This window comes from Phascolarctos cinereus, unplaced genomic scaffold (assembly GCF_003287225.1).
Source record: "Phascolarctos cinereus isolate Bilbo 61053 unplaced genomic scaffold, phaCin_HiC Scaffold_726;HRSCAF=1367, whole genome shotgun sequence".
Classification (NCBI taxonomy): domain Eukaryota; kingdom Metazoa; phylum Chordata; class Mammalia; order Diprotodontia; family Phascolarctidae; genus Phascolarctos; species Phascolarctos cinereus.
In genome coordinates, this window is record NW_027556098.1 from 423,237,446 (window position 1) to 423,257,899 (window position 20,454).

At 41.5% G+C, this 20,454-nt stretch overlaps 2 long non-coding RNA genes across 2 annotated transcripts; one reads left to right on the top strand and one right to left on the bottom strand.

Annotated features, from left to right (window-relative positions):
• Positions 1 to 433: 433 nt before the first annotated feature.
• LOC144454441 (uncharacterized) lies at positions 434 to 6,806 on the bottom strand. Its single transcript, XR_013482812.1, has 2 exons — positions 6,683 to 6,806; positions 434 to 1,839 (listed from the first exon to the last, which is right to left on the bottom strand). It is a non-coding gene; the product is annotated as an uncharacterized LOC144454441 (long non-coding RNA).
• On the top strand, positions 5,007 to 18,815 carry LOC110203787 (uncharacterized). The gene is made up of 4 exons (XR_013482813.1): positions 5,007 to 12,704; positions 14,195 to 14,290; positions 14,784 to 14,906; positions 18,270 to 18,815. It is a non-coding gene; the product is annotated as an uncharacterized LOC110203787 (long non-coding RNA).
• The last annotated feature ends 1,639 nt before the right edge of the window (positions 18,816 to 20,454 follow it).

Consider the following 20,454-nt stretch of genomic DNA (forward strand, 5'->3'; position numbering starts at 1 on the left):
GTCGACGTGGCAGGTAAGCCTATTAATTTTCTCATTGATACGGGAGCAACTTATTCTGTGTTATTACAGCATTCTGGCCCCACTCGTCCCTCTAGCTACAGAGTGATGGGCATTGAAGGCAGAGCAAGGAATTGTCACGAGACATTTCCTTGCCCTGCCAGTTTGGGGATCTGTTGTTTGACCACTCCTTCCTTATCCTCTCCTCCTGTCCTGCTCCCTTGTTGGGAGTTTTCCCTGATTCTAAACCCTGTGCCCTATCCATTAGAAGAAATAGCTCCTCTACTCTGTTGTGAATATCAATGTGAATTAAAAGAAATGTGACTGAATTGTCCATATGCCATATGTGAAGTCCACATAAAGTCCACATAGAGCCAGCTGACTCTACCATGAGAACAATGATCCAAGGAATGATAACCAAAAAAAATAGCCAATATTTCTATAGTGATTTGTTTGTGAAGCAGTTTACAAATACTCTTCAGTTTAATCCTCACCTCCAGCCTGGGAGGTAGATGCCCTTATTATCCCCATTTCACAGATTGGGAAACTCAGGTAGGATTAGGTTAAGTATCAGAGACTGAATTGGAATTAAGTCCTTACAGTTTTATGCACAACACATCATCTACTGTATCACAAAACTGCTTTAAAAAAATCGTGAAAGGAATCAATGTCCAATAGTAACTAAAACGTAAATACGAGGAAGTTCTGGGCTTGTAAACAGGAAAGAAAGCAAGTACCAATTAATGAGGAATAGCTGAAGAATGTAAATATGAATACCATGGAACACTAAGGAGGGATGACAAACATTAGGATTTCAGGCAAAAATCATCATATGTTTATAGCTTTTTATGCCAGGATGGAATTCAGGATGTTTAATGAGGTCTCTTCTGTTAGTAAGTCCAATGAAATTCAGTGCTGTAACAGGGGGCCTTCCCTTGTTAATAAGAAGCCTAACTTTCATCTCCAGCACGTTTTCCCCAAAGTACAGTCAAGTAGAAGCTCTAGGTGAAATCTTTTTCACAACCTTTGACTTTATCCTCCTTCATTACAGTAGGAATAAGATTACCTACTGATCACCTTCTTCCAGAGAAAAGCATGGCATCCCTGAGCACATTTGTAAGGCTTCTGTCTACAATGGAGCCTCTGAGAGAAAGTAAGTGATGATCTTTAGCCTTCCCACACTGAGTCCGCAGGGAACTGCTCCACAGAATAGCTTCCCTAATCCTGAAGAAGCTCTGAACTCCTTTTGAATACCTTTCCTTATTCATGACAATGATCAGATTTCTATCTCATATGAATTCTGAGATGGGAAATAAGAGAAGATTGTTGCCTGAATGCATTACCACCTTGATTATATTCGTAAAGTTTCTCTAAAGAAGAGTGGTAGCTAAAGGCTCTGCCCCATTCTTCACCTTCAGGAGGTTTGTGTCCAGTGTGGACTCTCTGATGTTTAGCAAGATTGGAGCTGTATTTGAAAGCTTTTCCACAGAGATTGCATCCATAAGACTTCTCTCCAGTGTGGCTTCTCTGGTGTGCAGCAAGACTGGAGATCTGTGTGAAAGCCTTTCCACACTGATTACATTCAAAAGGTCTCTCTGCAGTGTGGATTTTTTGATGAGCTGCAAGATTCTTCCACATTGTGAAAGCCTTTCCACACTGATTACATTCAAAAGGTCCAGTGTGGATTGTCTGATGGCCAATAAGGAGTGATCTATAGCTGAAAACATTCCCACATTCATCACATTCATAAAACTTCTCTCCACTATGAATCTTCTGAGGTCCGTCAAGATCTGAGGCATTTGCCTTCCCATGCTGAACACATGCATATCTTTTGATTTTAGGCTGGCAAGGAAGAGATGAGTGAATGGATGAGTGTGTTTCACATTTATTATATTCATCAGGCTCCTTTCTAGTGGGAATTTGCTGTTGAGTAGTGAGCTTAAAGTTCCAACTCAAGGCCTTCCCATCTTTATTACTTACAGAAAGCATTTCTCCAATATCACTTTTCTGACACCTACTGAGGTCTGAACTCCAGCTCAAGGCCATTTCCCTTTGATTGCATGGATACCGTGACATTTTGGGAGGCTTCCACTGGGACTGAAAAGGTTCTACCTGTTCAGTAAAGCACTTCCTATATTCACTATCCTGAAGACAGTCATTCCCTGAGGTCATTTTCTTACAGTGATTTAGGGTAGAAGACTGTCTGAATCTCTTTCCAATATCATCAAATTCACAGTCACTCTTTGGATTTTTATCTACCTTGAAATTAGAGTCAAGAATTTTTCTCAATATGAATTCACAAAGACCATCACCCATGAATCTTTGCAGGCCTCTTTCTTCCAAAAAAATTTCCAGCTTTCTAGTTATTTCATTTACTTTGCATCTGATCTCTATATTTGAAGAAAACAACAAAATCAAACATATATACACCAAAAGATATACACACATAAATAAATGCAATAGCATAGGTTACTGAAGACTTCTGCAGCTCATGACCTGCACATCACCAACCTAAATGCAACAAGACTTAGTGGATGTAATCTTGGAGCAAATGTTGGCAGAAGAGACAGACAGGATGGGAAAGTGATGAAGGAGATGTTTACCACAAAATGCTTGACCCATCAGAGAGGAAACATTAACATTCAAGCAAAGTAGCAATGCTAAGCCAAGGTCACTACCAGAAGACTCAGTGTCAACAGCTGTCAGTGACTCTCCATGGGAGAACAGTTTGTTGCTTGGAGAGAAGGTTGAGCCAAAACACAGTGTTCAACAATAGAACATGAAAGCAGCTTTCAGAGAATTATTATACAGCACCATATCCACTCATTTGGGCCAGAACACTAGTAAAAATCCAAATTGGTTTTGATGAAAATGATAGGGAAATTCACCAGGTGCTAAATAAAAAATGAGAATGACAGGTCTACCAGTAGGTTACTTCATCCATCTCTAAGAAGGCCATATTTAACTCCAACAAAAGTTAAATGCAAGCAAATCTTATAGATTCAAGAGTCATGGTTCAATAAGAAGCCAGAGGAAATTCAGTTTCCTGCTGATAGTAACAATCCAAAACACTTTTGTGATGCCCTGAAGGCTGTGTGGTTTGTTCTTACTCTGAAAGAGGACCGTGACATGAGGAAGATGATGCCATGATGTACATTTGAAATGGATTTAAGTGGAGAGCTGAGCAAAGTCAACAACCTCACTTTCTCCTCCACAGCCATCTGGGTCCAGGGGCCAGATACAGATCAGTATACCTAGAAATGGCCCAGGATGCAGTGGGAGACCTTTGGTGTTTTTTTTTTTAAGATGAGATCTTCCCAATTTCTCATTTTGACTGTGGCAATGCCCATTCAGTTATTAGGCCTGTATTAGAAACCAGTCAAGGGATGAGTCCTTTAATTAAAAAAAAAAATCAAACTTTGATTGGAAGACCCTCAGGATTGCTGGCCTAAGGAGAAACAATTGTTATTTACACTTGATCTAAGCCATCAGGACCCAAAATATAACCATTAAGTGTCCTGTGGGCAGGGACCTATTGTTGGCCAATCAATGAGAGCCAGACTGAATTGGGATTAAGGCTGCAGGGTTGTGGTTTTGCCTTTGTTCTGGAAAAGGACCATGACATCAGGAAGATGGTGCCATAAAGTACAATTGAATTGAGGAAGTGAGGGAGGGCTGTGGCAAGTCACCAACCCTCACGTTCTCTTCCAGAGCCATTTGGGTCCAGTGACCAGATAGAGATCCAGAGAACTGGAGATGGCCCAGCTCCCTGAAGGCTACTTATGGGACAAAGACCTATCCACCCATGGTGCTGCTCAACTACTCAGTGCTGATGGAGCCACATTGATCGGTGATAAGGACATGATCCTGGAGAGTTGGGCTGGACACTTCCATAGCATTCTCAAGAGACCACGGACAAGCACTGTTGTAGCTACTGGCCATCTACCTCAGGTTGTACTCAATCAGTCCCAAGCCATTCCCCAGGTGATGAGTATCCCCTCAACTTACAGTTGTGGCTACCAAAATGAGACCTATTATAAATATTTTAAAACACACACACACCTATATATGTTTTTTCTGTTTTCCTTAACCATCTAGGAAACAGACCTCAGAATACTATTACTGGATCAGGGGGAGACACAGTTTGGTAACTCTTTGGGCATAATTACAGGTGGCTCTGCCAAACTGATAGATCAGTTCACAGTTCCGGTGAATTAGCGTCCCAAGTTTTCCCTATTCCCTCTAATATTTGTCCCTTTCCCCTTCTATCATTGTAGCCAATATGATAGGTATAAGATGATATCAAGATTGTTTTAATTAGCAGTTCAGTGATAAATAATGATTTAGGGCATTTTCTCATTTTCTCACCAAGTTCTTTATATGTTCCATCATGTTCTTTTAATCTCCTATGATGTTTCCACTTATATCTAGATCACGTATCCATTTGGATCTTATCTGGCTAAATGGAGTATGATATTGATCTCTGTGCAATTTCTGACAGAATACTTTCTAGCTTTCCCCACAATTTTCATCAAATCAGGAATTCTTATCACTAAAACATGTCTTGACATTTTTCAAAAACATAGTTACTGTATTTGCTACCATGTCATGTACGTCTACTCTGTTCTGCTCATCTACCTTTCTATCTCTTAGCCAACACAAGATATGTTTATTTTCACTATCATTGTTTTCTGTTTTTAATTTCCACTATTTTGAATTCATGGAATAAAATAAGCATTTCCATAACATAGTAAGATAATGAAAAGATGATTGCACATGAAGCAGCAAATCAATTATGTACCACTTCCTATTCCTTTTAAATAGGTAATAAAGTTATCATTTAATTTTTTTTCTTCCCTGTTCAATTTGGCCTAGAGATATACATACATACATACATACATATATATATACATACACACACACACACACACACACACACACACACACACACACACACACATATATACATAATCATGTCAAACATACTTCTATTTATCAGTTCTTTCTCTGGAGGCAGATAGTATATTCCTTCATATGTCCTTTGTATTATTGGGTGTTTATAATAATCAAAATGGCTTGTTCACCTAAAGTTATTCTTAAACATATTTTGCTGTTACTTTATATAACATTTTCTTGGGTCTGCCCCTTTCCCACTTCATTATCTTGTGCAAGCCTATCCATGCTTTTCTAAAATCATCAAGCTCATCATTTCTTATAGCACAGTAATACTTCATCACAATTATCCATTACACCTTGGTCAGTCACTCTCCAATTGAAGGGTATCCAGTTCTCTGCCACCACAAAAAGAGCTGCTATAAATATTCTACAATATAGAGATTCCTTACTTTTTTCCCTAATCATCTTTGAAAATACACCAAAAATACATTAAGGAGAGGTATTTTGGGGGTAGATGGAATAGGCAGTTTAAGAAGTCTTCGGAGATAATTCCAGATTGATCTCCAAAATGGTTAGATCAGTTCACAATTCCACGAACAATGAACTAGTACACCAATTTTTCCACATCCTCTACAACAGTTATCACTTTCCCTTTCATTTCATCCAATCTGATAGGTGTAAAATGATGTCTCAATATTCTTTAATCTGCATCTCTACTCAATAATGATTTTGAGTATTTTTTGATATGACTCTAAATTGTTTGGATTTATCCATTGGAAAACTGCTGACCATATCTTTTGACCATTTATCAATTGGGGTAGGAATCATAATCTTACAGAATTTACAAATCTTTGTGTATATTTTGTATATATGAGATGTGAGAAGTTTATCTGAGAATCTGTATATAAAATCCCTTCTAGCAAATTTTCCACTTTCTATCTAATCTTGGTTACATTGCTTTTATTTGTGCAAAATAATTTTAATTTAATGTAATCAAATTTATCCATGTCATACCCCATTCTCTCCCATGTCTCTAATTTATTCATAAATTGTTCACTTTTTGATAAGTCTAATATGTAACATGTTCCACATTCTTCAATTTTTTGGTAATATTTCTCTTTAAATCTAGGTCATGTATGCATTTTCACCTTGTCTAGATAAGGTGTAAAACATTATTCTATGCCCAATTTCTGCCATCATTCTTTCCAGGTTTCCCAACAATTTTTTTTTTACCAAATAATGAATAATTATTCCCAAATCTGCAGTTTTTATATTTGTCAAATTGAAGGTTACTCCATATATTTGCTGCTTCCTGTTGCCAAATTCTACATTTTAAGAAGTTATTTTTCTTAATTAAGTTTTTGGATATGTTTTTCTAATGAGTTGACTTTCTTTTCATAATTTTCTTGATTTCAGAGACTACTCTTCTTTTTTCCCCCTAATTTTTCCTCAGTTCCTCATTTGATTTTTGAAGCCTTACGTTCTTGCACAGACTTTTGGGGCTTCTGACCACTTGAAATTTCTCTTTGAAATAGGAGTGATTCAATTTAAGGAATTTTCTTCCTCTAAGAATGAACCCAGACCTTTATCTCCAGCTACTTGACTGATGGTAAATTATTTAACTTGAAAAAGCTGAAAGCCAAGACCAAAGTGGATAGAATTGGTGCAGGCTTCAAGAAACACTCAAACTTCTGAGGCTGAGATGCATCAGAGTGTGGATCCATTCTCTGTGTCACGCTAATTTTAATCTTAAAATTAACACCAAGAAAAAAGAGAAAACGGTCCTTACCCAGGGACAGCAGGTTCTGGACATTCTCCAGCATGACCCTCCTTGTACAGCTCTTTCTGAGAATGGTCCAAGAGATACCACTCCTCCTCAGTGAAGTCCACAACCACATCCTTGAATGTCACCAACTCCTAAACCATGAAGTCACATCATTTAGAGCTGAAAGAGAACTCCAGAATTCATCTAGTCCAACCCTCTTCAACTTAGAGGAGGAAACTGAAGCAAAGAGAAGGGATATTTCCCTAAAATTCATAACCTTTACAAGTATCACAGCCAACACTTGAAATCAGTCATTAAGAACCCAATGAAATATGGAGAAAACCATTTTACATTTGAAGTGGAGTGTTGGAGTAATAAAAGCTTGAAAAATGTCTTGCTATAAAATGCTTCTTCTAATGGAATTAGGGAGAAGTTAAGTACTCTATCAGTGAGGTATCAAAATCTGGAGAGAAAATGATGTGAAATTCCTCCCTACCAGCAGTGTCCTATGTGACAAATTAAGACAATTCTATGAGGAGTTTGCAGGAGAACCTGACATGTAATGTGTATTCTGCCTTTGTGTGTGGTGGGGGGGGGAATTGAACAGTGATCATTGCGGAAAGAACAAAGAAAAAGGAATGATCTAGTAAATTTCTTAAAAGTCTGAAATAAAGTCTTAGATAGATGAAAGTATCAAAAGAATTCTAAAGAGATATGCTCACAATTTAACCTCGACTGAATGGTGTAACACTATATCCAGCCCAATGAAGAAGTGTTCTCTCTTCTTCAACTGAGGGATTGAGAAGACACTGTGTATGATGTGTCTTGGTCAGAAACAGCTGCTGCCATTGCTTTATGATTGTTTGCGGTTGGTCATGGAATGCACTCATTTTTATATTTAAGAACAGAGAACAAAGTATTCTGGGGGAAAGGAGGGTTCCTTCATTCAGTAAAAATGTATTATTTTGTGAGCTGAGGTCTGGGATTGAGTTAACGAATGAGAAAGACACTGGTACTGTTTAAGAAAAATAAATTATTTCAGCATGTCACTAAAATGAGAACATTGGGGATCAGGAATGAAGAGGAGTCCAGAGGCAGATGGATGGATAGCAATCACACAATACAGGGCGACATCTGGCAATCCTTTGATGTTTGGGAGGGCTCAGCAATCTCTCCAACCTGCTACACGTAGAATACGTTTAACCAATGCACATGGCTTTTGAGGCTCTTCCATTCCTAGAAGTTTGAGTCACTTTTTCAGTTTTTCTATTATTTCAGAGCAATTCTCTTTCATGTAGAAAGAGTTCTCTGCTTTTTTTGTCATTTTGATTTTCATTTAAACCATCTGGATTTATCTTCTATTTCTAATCTCTATTTTATTATAGCTTTCTTTTTTCTATTATTGATCTTCTGAGCAATTAAAGTATTAAAGTTTTCCTAAATTTTAGATTCCCCAAAACAGGGTAAAGCTTCCTTGGCTCTCTTGGCTTCCAAGTTTGCTGAGGACAGTCAGGTCTGTGGATGGACTGCACTCACCTGGGATGAGGGGCTCTGGGTCACAGGGGCCATGTTCTCTTGCTCTAGGTTCTCTCCTAGGGATAGGCTTTGGTCTTCCACAAGCTGACGTTATGGAACAGATGCCTCCATTTATGCTGGGCCTACACCAATTCTGCATTTCCAATGCTATTTACTGCTTACTTCCCCCAGCCACTATTATGGCCCCTAGGCCTGAACTAGCTCCTGCTTCTATTCCCATCACAATCTTCTGGAGGAACCGTGTTTCTATTGGGTGGCAGCCTCGCCTGGACCACAAGAGAAGAAGAGTCCCCACCACCTGGGCACAGTAGGCTAGAAGCCCCAGATTGGCCCCTGTCTGTGGCTCATGAATGGAAGGGGAAGAAGGGAGGGAAGGCTCCCTGTGGCTGAGGCATGTGCTTCAGGCCTTGGCCTTTGCTCTCTTCAGTTTGGGCAGGGAGCCCTGCCCATTCAGGTATGGCTTCCAGAAAACCTAGTCATAGCCTTGTTCAGAACTCACAGATCTAAAAGGAGCTCCCTGGCTCTGAGCCATGGAAGGCTGGTGGTATCCTTGAGGACCATTGGGTGGTGCAGTGGATGCAGCTTTTTGTTTGGGACTTTCCCTGTGAATGGGAGGAATCATAACTTCCTGATGGTAGAGTTAATTGAAGTGCTTTAAAGATGGGGAGATGAGGGGATTTCATACTTTGAGTCAGCACTTCAGTAGATAGAATGCTAAGAACCACCATTTTGGGTTTTCTGGGCAAAGACACTGGGACAGTTTGCCATTTACTTCTCCAGATCATTTTGCAGATGAGGAAACTGAGGTAAACAGGGTTAAGAGACTTGCCCAAGGTCCCATAACTAGCAAGTGGTCTGCCAGTTGATTTGAACTCAGGTAGATGGGCCTTCCACACCAGGGGCTCTGTCCCCTTCTCCATCAATTTGACCAGCTAAAAAGAAGACCTGAGTTCAAATTCCACCAAATCACTGTTATCTTCACTCTGGGCAAATTACTTGAAATTCCTCTGGAATAATATGGCTGTGTATGAAGACAGATGAGACATTGAAGAAAGCGGAGCCTTTTGCCAGAGAAAGTAAGTCTGGGTCTCAGGAACCCTCTCCCCCACCCCTGCTCTCCATGGCCCCACAGCTATCTGCCCTCCCTACCCCCCCTCCCAGCCTCCTTAGGTAGTAGACCGCCTCAAGAAGAAGAAGAATAGAAGCATTTTTCAGAATTCTTTGAGTCTTGTGTCCTCCTCTCCAAGAATCCTTCTCCCTTCCTCCCTTGAGAAAACTCTTCAGAGACCTGCCCCCTGCCCCCACCATAGGGGGCTTCCTGGTAGTGTGGGAGGGGCAAGAACACTGCTTTTATTTTTTAGGCAATTGGGGTTAAGTGACTTGCCCAGGGTCACACAGCTAGTAAGTGTGAGGTGTTTGGTCTGAGGCCGGATTTGAATTCAGGTCCTCCTGACTTCAGGGCCGGTGCTCTATCCACTGTGCCTCCTAGCTGCCCCCAAGAACACTGCTTTTAAAATCAGGACCTGGTTTCCAATCCAGCTTCCCAGGTGCCACTACTACACTCCTTACAATGCTTTCTTTACATGTGTGATCCCTTTTGATAATCACAACAGTCCTTCCAGGTAGGGCCTCTTATCCTCATTTCAAGAGGAGGAAACTGAGGCTGAGAGGTGCAGTAATTTTCCCAGAGTCTTAGCTAGGACAAATCAGAGTGAAGACCCTTAACTCGGGTCTAACTGACTCCAGGCCTGGGGCTTTACCACTAAGTCTTGGCAGCTAAGTCAGTGAACCTCAGGGATATCTAGAGTTGGAAGGATGACAGAAAATGATCTTGGAATTCCCTACTGGCTGTAAATCTATGCCCCAGGCTGGAATCCTGGCTGTTCCTTAATGCCCCTGTGACCCTGGGCCAGTCACTGACCTCTCTGAGCCTTGTTCCTCCAGGCAAAAGGAGGGCTTGGAGCTCTGAGGACCCTCCTGGCTCTAGCCCCTGGTCCTCTGAGAGCTGGCCCCTTGAAAAGTGGACTCCAGCCTGTGAAACCATCTCCATCCCCACTTAGCTTCCTGGTTCCCTGCTACTCTCCTACCTTGGTCATCACCCCAGCCCATGCTGGGGTACAGAATGAATCCTTCAAACACATTATGGGGACCTGAATGAATCCTCATCCAACCACAAACTTTCCTCCTAGCTCCAATCTTTTTAATCTCTACTCCTCTGTGCTCTGCCCAGCTCTCAGGGACTTTTTCTGGCCTCGTAGTCATTCTCTTATCTAGTCTTAAATAGACATGAATTACTTTCCTCCCAGCTCTGGCCTATGTTTGAAAAGTCTTCCAAGAAGTCTTGTTGGCATTCCCACAGTGCCTGGCACATAGTAGTTGCTTTTTTGTTGCAGTTTTAGAGGTTTTCAGTTGTGTCTCACTCTTTGGGAGTCCCTTTGGGGACTTCTTGGAAAAAATGCTAGAGTGATTTGCCATCTCCTCTAGCTCCTTTTTACAGATGATGAAACTGAGGCAAATAGGATTGAATGACATACCCAGGGTGACACAGCTAGTGTCTGAGATTGGAATATGAATTTAGGTCTTCCTGACTCCAGACCAGGCACTCTGTCCAGTGATTGGCTTATTGACTGAGGGAGGCAGGGAAGTAGATGGTCTCTGAGATTTCTCCTTAATCTAAGTACCTAGGAGCCTAGATGATGTGACTCCTTTCTGCTCCTCCTCAGCTTTATTCCTAAGTGCCCATTGGGCAGGGACTGGGTTCCCCAGAGCCAGGAAATTTGTGGCTACCTCTTAAATGACTGGGGGCCTGGAACTTGGTTCTCAATTCCTTTAACCTCTCCTGATGAATGGTCATTTATTCAGCTCTTAATTAATTCATGCCAGGATTTGTAATAAGTTCTATAGGCTGTAAGAGTAGAGGGTAGATCTGCCCTCCATTAACCCATCTAATTACAGGTGCCAGCCTTCTCCCATCTCTGACCCTTCTTCCATTCACTTGCATTAGCATTTGTTTTTGCTTTATTCCCTGCCTCCACTACTGGTTTCTCAGTTTTCCCTCCCACCTTTTTCTGGGCCTTCATTCCTCCACCCTTTACCTTCCACTCTTCTTTTTCTCCCCCCCCCCCGCACATTCTCTTAATCTTGGATAGAGCAGGAGGGCTGTTGGGGCTCCTGCTGGCCATTGAGACCTCCCCAGCTATTCCTTTGGTACCCCCAAGTTCTACCAAGTCTTGTTAGTGGAGATGGCATCCATGGGCTGGTCATGTTGTTCAAATGCCAAAAGGATGTTTGCCTAAAAGACTATTTTACAGAGAATGCACACAAAGAAGGTGCTCACCAGGTGGTCAGAAAAAGTGATACAAGGGCATTCTCTAAAGAGCCATGGGAGACAATGCCAAAGGACCGCCCAGCATGGCCTGCCTACATCAAAGAATGTGCTCTGCTGGGCTGTGTGAGCAAAGCAGAATGGCAGCAGCTCAACAGAATGGCGAGATGTGCAGCCTAAATGTTCACATGCACTATTTGTGCCCAACCTGGGGTGGAGCCTTCTGGGTCTAGTAGTCTGATCATCCATGGTCAGACACGCTTTGACCCTGACGTAGTGATGTCATTTTGGTCCTCTTTGAGCAAAATGAACAACAAAAATGACCAACTGTGGAAACCACATATTTTAATAAAAAATGTCATTGATGAATGAAAACCATCATAAATTGAAAGTATAAGATATTTTGGCTATGATACATCGTACCCAGGGCAGCCTCAAGCCCTCAGTGCAACAACAGATAACTCTCTTTCAGTTGTCTGGAAAGTCTCATAATCCTAAATTCAGTCCAGATTGTAATTAGTATGTCTCTAGAATCCTTTTCATGTTTTATCTACATGAGACTTTATTGTAGCTTCTCAGGAAATAAACTAGATCTTTTTTTTGTCCTCTCTTGTGTATTCATACAAATTCAGCCCCTTTCCCAAATACACTGTACTTGTCAACTTCTCACAAACTCCTTGCAATTTTTTTTTATAATATATTGCTTGTATTAGTTCTGAGAAAGCAGAAATTTCAGATCATCTTCTATCTGTCTCTTCCACAGAATCTCCTACCTCACAGTTAAAACACATACTTTGTCCCAGATTCCACAGTGAGACACATTCCATAGTAAGACCTTCCTCAACTTTATTGCAACTGACCATATGAAATACTTTTCTCAACATTCCATTGGGCTCTTGATGATGATGGTTTCAAGTGTTGACTCTGACACTCCTCAAGGGTACAACCTTTGGGTAAACACCTTTCTGCCCTTCAGTTTCCTCCTCTCACGTGATGAGAGTAGAGTGCAGGAATTCTGGAGTCTCTTTCAGATCTAAATCTTGTCACTTTTGATGGTTTAGGAGCTGGTGACATACAAGGATGTGGCTGTGGACTTCACCCAGGAGCAGTGGAGCTTCTTGGACCATCCTCAGGAGTTGTACAAGGAGGTCATGCTGGAGAATGCCCAGAACCTGCTCTCCCTGGGTAAGGACACTTCCCCTGGCCACTCTGAGTCTGCAATGCAAGGGAATATCTTCATTCTTGAGTGGGCTGGGTTTGGAATCATTTAGCAGTTACTGAAGTTACTGAAAGTGAAAAGTGCTGGTCTCCTGTGTCCAAGAGACAGGATGGGTCCCCTGCTGCCTGGTTTTCCTAGAAAAGGTCAGTACACTGTGTGAAGAGAACATGGAGGTTTCCTGGTTGCTCCTCAAGCTGTCTCTTGCCAATTCTAGGTAGCTTGAGGTCAAAGATCAGATCACTGTTGAAGCATCTCAGGTGTGGAAGTAATCCCACTTTACATAGTCCAGCCTCTCCCTAGATGTGAGTTTTGTCTTCCAAGTCTCTGGAAACTGCTGAGGTGCCTTTTCCTTGTGACCCCTTCCTCTTTGGGATGGCCCTACCGTATGGAACATTCTTCTTCAGAAGCCTCAATTTATAGCTCCTACATGTGCCTGGTATGGCAGGTTTGTCCTGAATCTTCCTCTACAGTGCCCTCATTCCAGCACAGATGGTGGGAAAGACAGGAAGGGAATAAACATTTCCATCATTTCATCTTTTTGTTTTGTTTTTTTTTTTTTGGTTAGGCAATGGGGTTAAGTGACTTGCGCAGAGTCACACATCTAGGAAGTGTTTTATGTCTGAGACTGGAGGGAATAAGTGTTTCTATTCACCTGCTGTTCACCAGCTGTTGTGCTAAGTGATTCCTTTACAATAGTCTGTCATTAGGTGACGTTATTATCCCCATTTGACAGTTGAGTAAAGTGAAGCAAGTAAAGGTTAAGTGACTTTTCCAGAGGCACAGCTAGTAACTGCCTGAGGCTGGATTTAAACCCTGGCATCCCTGACTCCAGGCCCAGGGCTCTCTCTACTGCACTGCCAGATGCCTCTAATTTCTAGATAATGAAGAACTTTGCAATGAGTCCATCTTTCTATGAAGAAGGTGTGCCAGTACCAAATTCTCTGATTCCTAATTGGCTCCATGATCTTCTCCCCCACCTCTCCCCAAAGCTCCCAAAAATAAATGCTATGGAAACCTTGCTTAAGGAGTCCTGGGAACTGTCCTATGCTCCTTGTTTGCAAGCTCCTGTCAATGGCAGGAATAACAGACTGGCCAAGAATCAGAACTTGGACTAAGGTTCATTGAGCTCCCCAGCAGGAGAATCCCACCAGAAGAGTCAAAGACTCCCTGAATGAACAGTCCCAAGGTTTTTATAGGTTTCAGGGAATGAGGAGCAGGGTAGGAGACAGGTCTAAATCTGATTTTTCAAGGTTCCTTTTGCTGGAGCTCAAGGCTGATCTGGCACATCCTATTTTGGGTTACTTACATTATAAGCATTAATGGGAGAAGAAGCCAGATATGTGTGAACATGATGGAATGATTCTCAGAATGCATTATCTTTGTATTCACACTATTTTCCTTTAAGAAATCTAAATTACAAGTTTTCACTGTCCTCATCCCTGATCCCCACGCCCAGGGCAGCCAGTTGCCAGAGAAGATTTGATCTATTATTTTGAGGAAAGGGAAGCACCATGGATGCTGGAGGTAGAAGGCCGGAGGAGCTGCTGCCGAGGTGAGTGAGGTGAAAGCGGAAGGATGAGAGCTGTGATTACAAGAGGCTTCTAGGTGTGGAGGTGAAGCAAGTTCTAGGTTTGGAGGATAGAAGACCTGACTTGGAATTTTTTTTAGACACTTTTTAGCAATGGGATCCTGGAAAAGTTATGGAACCTCTGAATCTGTTTCATCATGTGTAAAATTGGGGAGTTGGACACTTGAAGCTTTCTTCCAGTGATAAATCTGCGATCCTATAAAAACTCATTGTTTAGAATTTGGAGGCAGGGGCTCTTCTGAAAATGCAAAAAGAGGTTAGGCTTTCCAATTTGAGTTCTTTCTTAGACTTTCTTCAAGTCAATGAACATTTATTAAGTGCCAGCTATTTGCCAGACCCTCTGCTAAGAATCCAAGATATAAAGAGACACTGCTCTCCCCTAAGCTCAGAACCTGGGGTGGGGGTAGCTTGGGGCAGATGACATACCAACAACTATGTAGAATTCTTCTATGCACAGGAGCTCACTGAGTGAGGTTCACTGGAAAGGCTTATTGTGGAAGGAGAGCTGCCACGAGCACCTGTGTCCGCAGCCATGGTCTGATGCTGGCAGAGTGTGAAGATAGAAAGAAACACGGGCCAGGTGAGAGCAGTGAAGAACAAACTCTGTTTATTGATCTGAGGGCTCAGGCTTACATAGTACTGGATCAAGAAATAGTAACATTATTTTCCATAAAAAGCACAAACCTAATTAAGTGACTTCCTTACTTCCTTGTACCTGGTCTGTTACTTTCTTTTCCGAGTCCTGTCCTGTACCCTTCCTGTTTCCTCCCTTCCTGTATCCTGTTCTCAAGAGATGGAACAGAGGGGTGGTGAGCCCACATCCTGAGTTTCACAGCTGTTGGGCTTAGTATAGGTAAGACGCGGGCTGGCCTATGCCGTCCAGCTCCCCAAAGCCGGCCCTCTACAGAGGGCTCCAGCTGGGGCTTCAGGGAAGCCAGGGTGAGCATTCTAGGCACAGGGATGGTGAGGACAGCCTGTAGAGTCAGGTGATGGAGTGTCCTGTTCACAGAAGAGAAGGGAGGCCCGTAGCACTGGAGTATAGCATGTTTGGTGGAGATATAAGATGAAAGAAGATTGGAAGAGTGGGAGAGGGGTAGGTAAAGAAGGGGTAGGTGATTAATAGCCCTAGAGGGGATTTTATGTTTGATCCTTTTCCTAGGGAGATATAGCAGGTTGTTGAGTACATGGGGATCATGTTCAGTCAAAACTTTAGGAAGATGAACTTTGAGAAGTGAGTGGAGGAATGAGTGGAGTGGGGGGAGACTTGTGGCAGCTGGGCCAAGCAGCAGGTTCTGGCAGTACCTCAGGTGTGAGGTGTTTGGGGCCTGAACCAAGACAGCGGCAGTGTTGGGAGAGAAGAGGGTGCATGGGAGAGAAGTTACCTAGGTGGAATCACAGAACTTTGCAAGAGATTGAATATGGGGTTCAGGAGTGTAAATGTATGAGAGTCATTGAGGGGTGCATGACACCTCATTTGTGAGTCAGCACTATTGAGAGGATGCCTTGGACAGCCTTAGGCAGGTAGGAGGGCTGAGGAAAAAAGGAGGAGTTTAGTTTGGATACAGTAGGAGAACCAGGAGAGGAATGTCACTGAAACTCAGAGAGAGAGAGGAAAGGGTGATTGACTGTGTCTAAGGCTGCAGAAAAGTCAAAAAAGGATGAGGATGAAGAAATGACCAGTCGATTTAGCAACTTTTGAGAGTTTTGGTAATTTTGGAGAGGAGTTTCCATTGAAGAATGAAACTGGGAACTAGACTGCAGAGTATTTCAGAGAAAGCAAAAGCAAGGAGTTGGAGACAGCAGTCGTAAACGGGCCTGTCCAGCTTTTTAGTCATGACATGGAAGAAAGAAATTAGAATATATCTCTTGGATTAAATGGATCAAGTGACTATATTTTGAGGATTAGAGAGAAAAGGTATTATTTGCGGCAATAGGGAAGGAGATATTAGTGTTGGAGAGAGTGAAAAGTAGTGAAAAAAAGGCAACACTGGAGAGGCAGTATGCCTGCAAGATGGTGTGATGAATGGGATGATTTACACATGGAAAGGAGTTTTCTTTAGGAAGCAGGGGGAAGCTTTTATCTGATACTGGTGTCATAAAGGGAAAAAAAGCGCTTGATTTATGGGAGATGAAGATAAGGTAGCTCTTGTTAAGTATCCAATTTTTTCAATAAAATATGAGGCAAATTTCCCTGCTGAGGAGGTGGGTGGTGGGTGTAGAGAGTGGGGGTGAGAAATAAGGGAGGGTTGGGGAAGAATAAAAAGAATTGGAAAAGCTGTTGTTGTAAATGCAACAGGGAGTCAGTCATGTGATGGTTCAGTCATTTCAGTTGTATCTGACTCTTCATGACCTAGTTTGGGGTTTTGTTGGTAAGGATGCTGGAGTGGTTTGCCATTTCCTTTTCAGGCTCCTGTTGCCCATGAGTTAACTGAGGCCATCTGGCCTAAGTGACTTGTCCAGGGTCACACAGTTAGTAAGTGTCTGTGGCTGGATTTGAACTCAAGTCTTCCTGACCAGTATTTGATCCACCGCACCATATAGCTGTCCCAAGGAAGTCAGTTATGGAGATGTCAAAAGATGGCCTTAGCACAGTAAGGGCCACATTGAGGTTGTATAGCCTGAATATGAAGTGAACCTAGGAATCCTGGTTCTAAGTATCCAAGTAGTCACAAAGTAGAATTAACCCAAGGCTATGATTTATGTAAACCTTCTACCTGTGTCCCTCCCCTGGTCTCTGAGGCTCAATCTTTGGCCAATTCTTGGAGAATCATTGGTCAGATTCATTGAGTTGACAGTCACTCTCAGTTTGGGGTAGTGGCAAGTGGAAACTCCCAGGTGTCCCATAGTATAAGATGCTTCAGGAGCCTAGAAAGAGGTCTCTGTGATCTTTACTGTGGATCTAGTCAGGTTCCAACATTGTTAGAATTAGACAAAAAGGCCACTCAATATAGGAGATAAAGTGCAGGAAAGAGATAAGAACAAGCCTGAAACCAGAACCTGCATTTGCCAAGTACAACAGAGACCAGAATATAGGGCTTGAGGTACAGCCTGGAGCTTGGTGTCAGCCCTGGGCCTAGGCATCAGTCAGCAAGCATGGATGAATAGCTCCAGTTTTCTAAGTACCTCACTGAGCTTTATGAAGGGAAAAGGCAGTCCCTGCTGTCAAGGAGCTGCCAACGGCCTACAAACATGGAGGTGGTTGAGAACAGATCAGGTGCCTTTAGAAAAGTGGGTGTTACTAACAGGTACCAATCAAGTCTAATTGGTTAAAAATTACTGAGAATGAATATTATTAGCAGAGGTGGACTTACTCTAATGAGTAGCTGATGGACTGGACTCATTACTCAATTTTGGACAGATAGCCTTTCTCTTCCCAGACCACCCATGCCTCGGGAAATCTAGAAAAAAAGGGGAATCTACTTCCCCTCAGACCTTTCTGACTAAAACACAATGGACCAGCATTTACCCCAAGACTAAAATCTCTTTACCTTTTGGTTAGATCTACACTTTCTCAGTTGCGTAAGTCTCTCCCAAGATTTCATCTCTTCATCAGCCCTGCCCTTTAGAGACAGGCTGAATCACCTACAGGGGCTGATTCTTGAATGAAAATAGAAACTGCGGGGTACAGAGCTGAGGCCTAAATCAATAAGTGGTTATTAATATGAGAAAAATTATAAGTGATCTCACATCAGAGAATCCGTTCTAGAGGATATACCTTGTTAATATAATCAATACAAAAAAGCATTTAGGCTAAAGTCATATCTTATTTCCCATTGGAGAATTGCCATGAGGTTGAATTCGTATTCCTATAATGAATGTGGAAAGACATTCAGATGGTCTATAGAGCTTGTTAGACTCCAGAAAAAATCATCTTAGGAACAAGCCGTACAAGGATTCAATGTGGGAATGCCTTCAGCAGAGATCTCCTGTTTCTTTACATCAGGGATTTATGGTGGAGAGGAGACTTATGAATGTGCTCAGTGAGGACCTGCCTTTCCCTGGAAGATGCAGGTCACTCAACATCACAATATTTACACTGGAAGGAATCCTTATAAAAGCAATAATTGTGGGAAGGCCTTCAACTGGAGCTCATACATGTGTGTATATTGGAGAAATCATCTTGGAGATAAATCTGATGGATTTGATTAATGACAGAAGACCTTTGCCTGTAGCACAGATCTCATGAGACTTCACAAATCTCTTATCTCTCCTTGCTATTGTCTGGAATTCTGCATTCATTTGGGTATATGTTTTCCCTTTTCCTTTCCTTAGCTATTTCTAAGGCCTCATTAGACAGCCATTATGCTTTCTTGCTCTTCTTTTTCTTTTGAATATTTTTTGTTGCTGCCTTCTGTACATTATTGCAAACCTCTGTCCACAGTTCTTCAGTCACTCTATCAGCTCTAATCCCCTAAATCTATTCATCACTTCCACTTCATATCCATAAGCAATGCTGTTTAGGGCATATCCAATAAAACCTTATATTTACTATTTCCTGTAAGAGTTCGATGTAAATTTCTTTATTTAACAAATGTTTGAATAATATTTTTAATCAAATAAGTTACAACTTGGAAGGTGTTGAACATAATGTAATACATGAAATTAATTCAAAGTTGGGCTTTTTTCTCTGAACAAAAGGTTGTGGTATTTGCTTCAACACCTGACAAATGCCGTCTTTGATTTGGTTTTTCATCAAGTTAATTTAATAGAATACTAACAACAAAACAATAATAATTAGCATTTATATAGTGCCTAGTTACTGGGCTTAGTGATTTATAGACATTATCTCATTTAATTCTCACCACAATGTTAAAGGGAGGTACTGTTATCTCCATTTTACTGTAGAGGGAACAGAGGCAAGCAGAGGTTGTGACTTGCAGAGTGCTGGCAAGTGTCTAAAAAGAAATCTGAACTAAGATCTTCCTGACTGCTTAGTCCAAGTATATCTATATATATACATATATAGTCCAACTATATAAATGTATATTTCTATAAATTTATAAAGTCCAGGTGTATCCATGCAATGCATTACCAGCTGTGTTTTGATTTATAACCAGCATGCAGTGAATATGCTCCCTTGTACCTGGATGTGACAGGAGAACTTGCATAATCTATTGTTCAGAGATAGAAATTCATTCTTTTTAGTCCCCAAGCCTGGCAACAAAACAAATGGGGAGCCGACACATAAAAGATCTTTTTTTCTATTCGCAAATAATAAGTCGTGTATTAAGTAGATAAGACAATATTTGTAAGGCAAGACCTCTTCTTACCTCACTTTCTTCTTTGTGCTACACCGACCACACTCTCAGAGCAAGCACGGAATGAGTGACCTGTGCTGCCATCCAGTTCCTTTGCAAATCCACAGGATAGACGGAGGGTAACATAAATCAAAAATAAGTTCAAATCAGAAAGTAGGTTTAATACTACAATGCGAGGCAAGGTAAGGGCTGTTTTCATAGAATGTTTTTGATGGCACGCAGTGGTTTCAAGATGGTTTGTAAAGTGTGTACCTCGTGATCATGTTTTTCAATGAGCTTTCCACCTGTACTGGAAGAATGCAAACATTTTTAACATCTTATGTGGTGATTACCAGGCTGATGGGATGAGATTACAAGGTAATCTTGGCATGTGGCCATTGCTTTGGTGCAGTGTATAGAAAGTAAATGAGGATATGCGCATACCTGGATCCATCTATTGGGAAGGTTTGCACTTGCATGTCAAACCTTTCTGGCAGTTTGGAAACAATTTGATCTCAGGTTGAGAAACCAAAAGAATTTGTTGCACTTAGAAGTGATCAGAGTTTAGTATCATCACTTCATGAACACCAAAATCACTCTATGCCTGATGATGACAGATTGGAATCACTGAAGATAAATTTTGAAAAGTAAATGGATAATGGCTGTCCTAAAGAAGTGATGCTCCAAAACAGTACCTATTATACCCCAGGGAAATGGAAAAAATGTTTGGCAGTCATGATGGGGTCTCAGACATGGCAACAGAAAAAAAAAAGTTTAAAAGGGTTCTCCAGGGAAATTATTATGCCAGTATGACCTCATTTGTAAGCATAAAGTACATAAGCAATATAAGCACAGGCAGGAAAATAATATGACCAACAAAAAAATGATCCC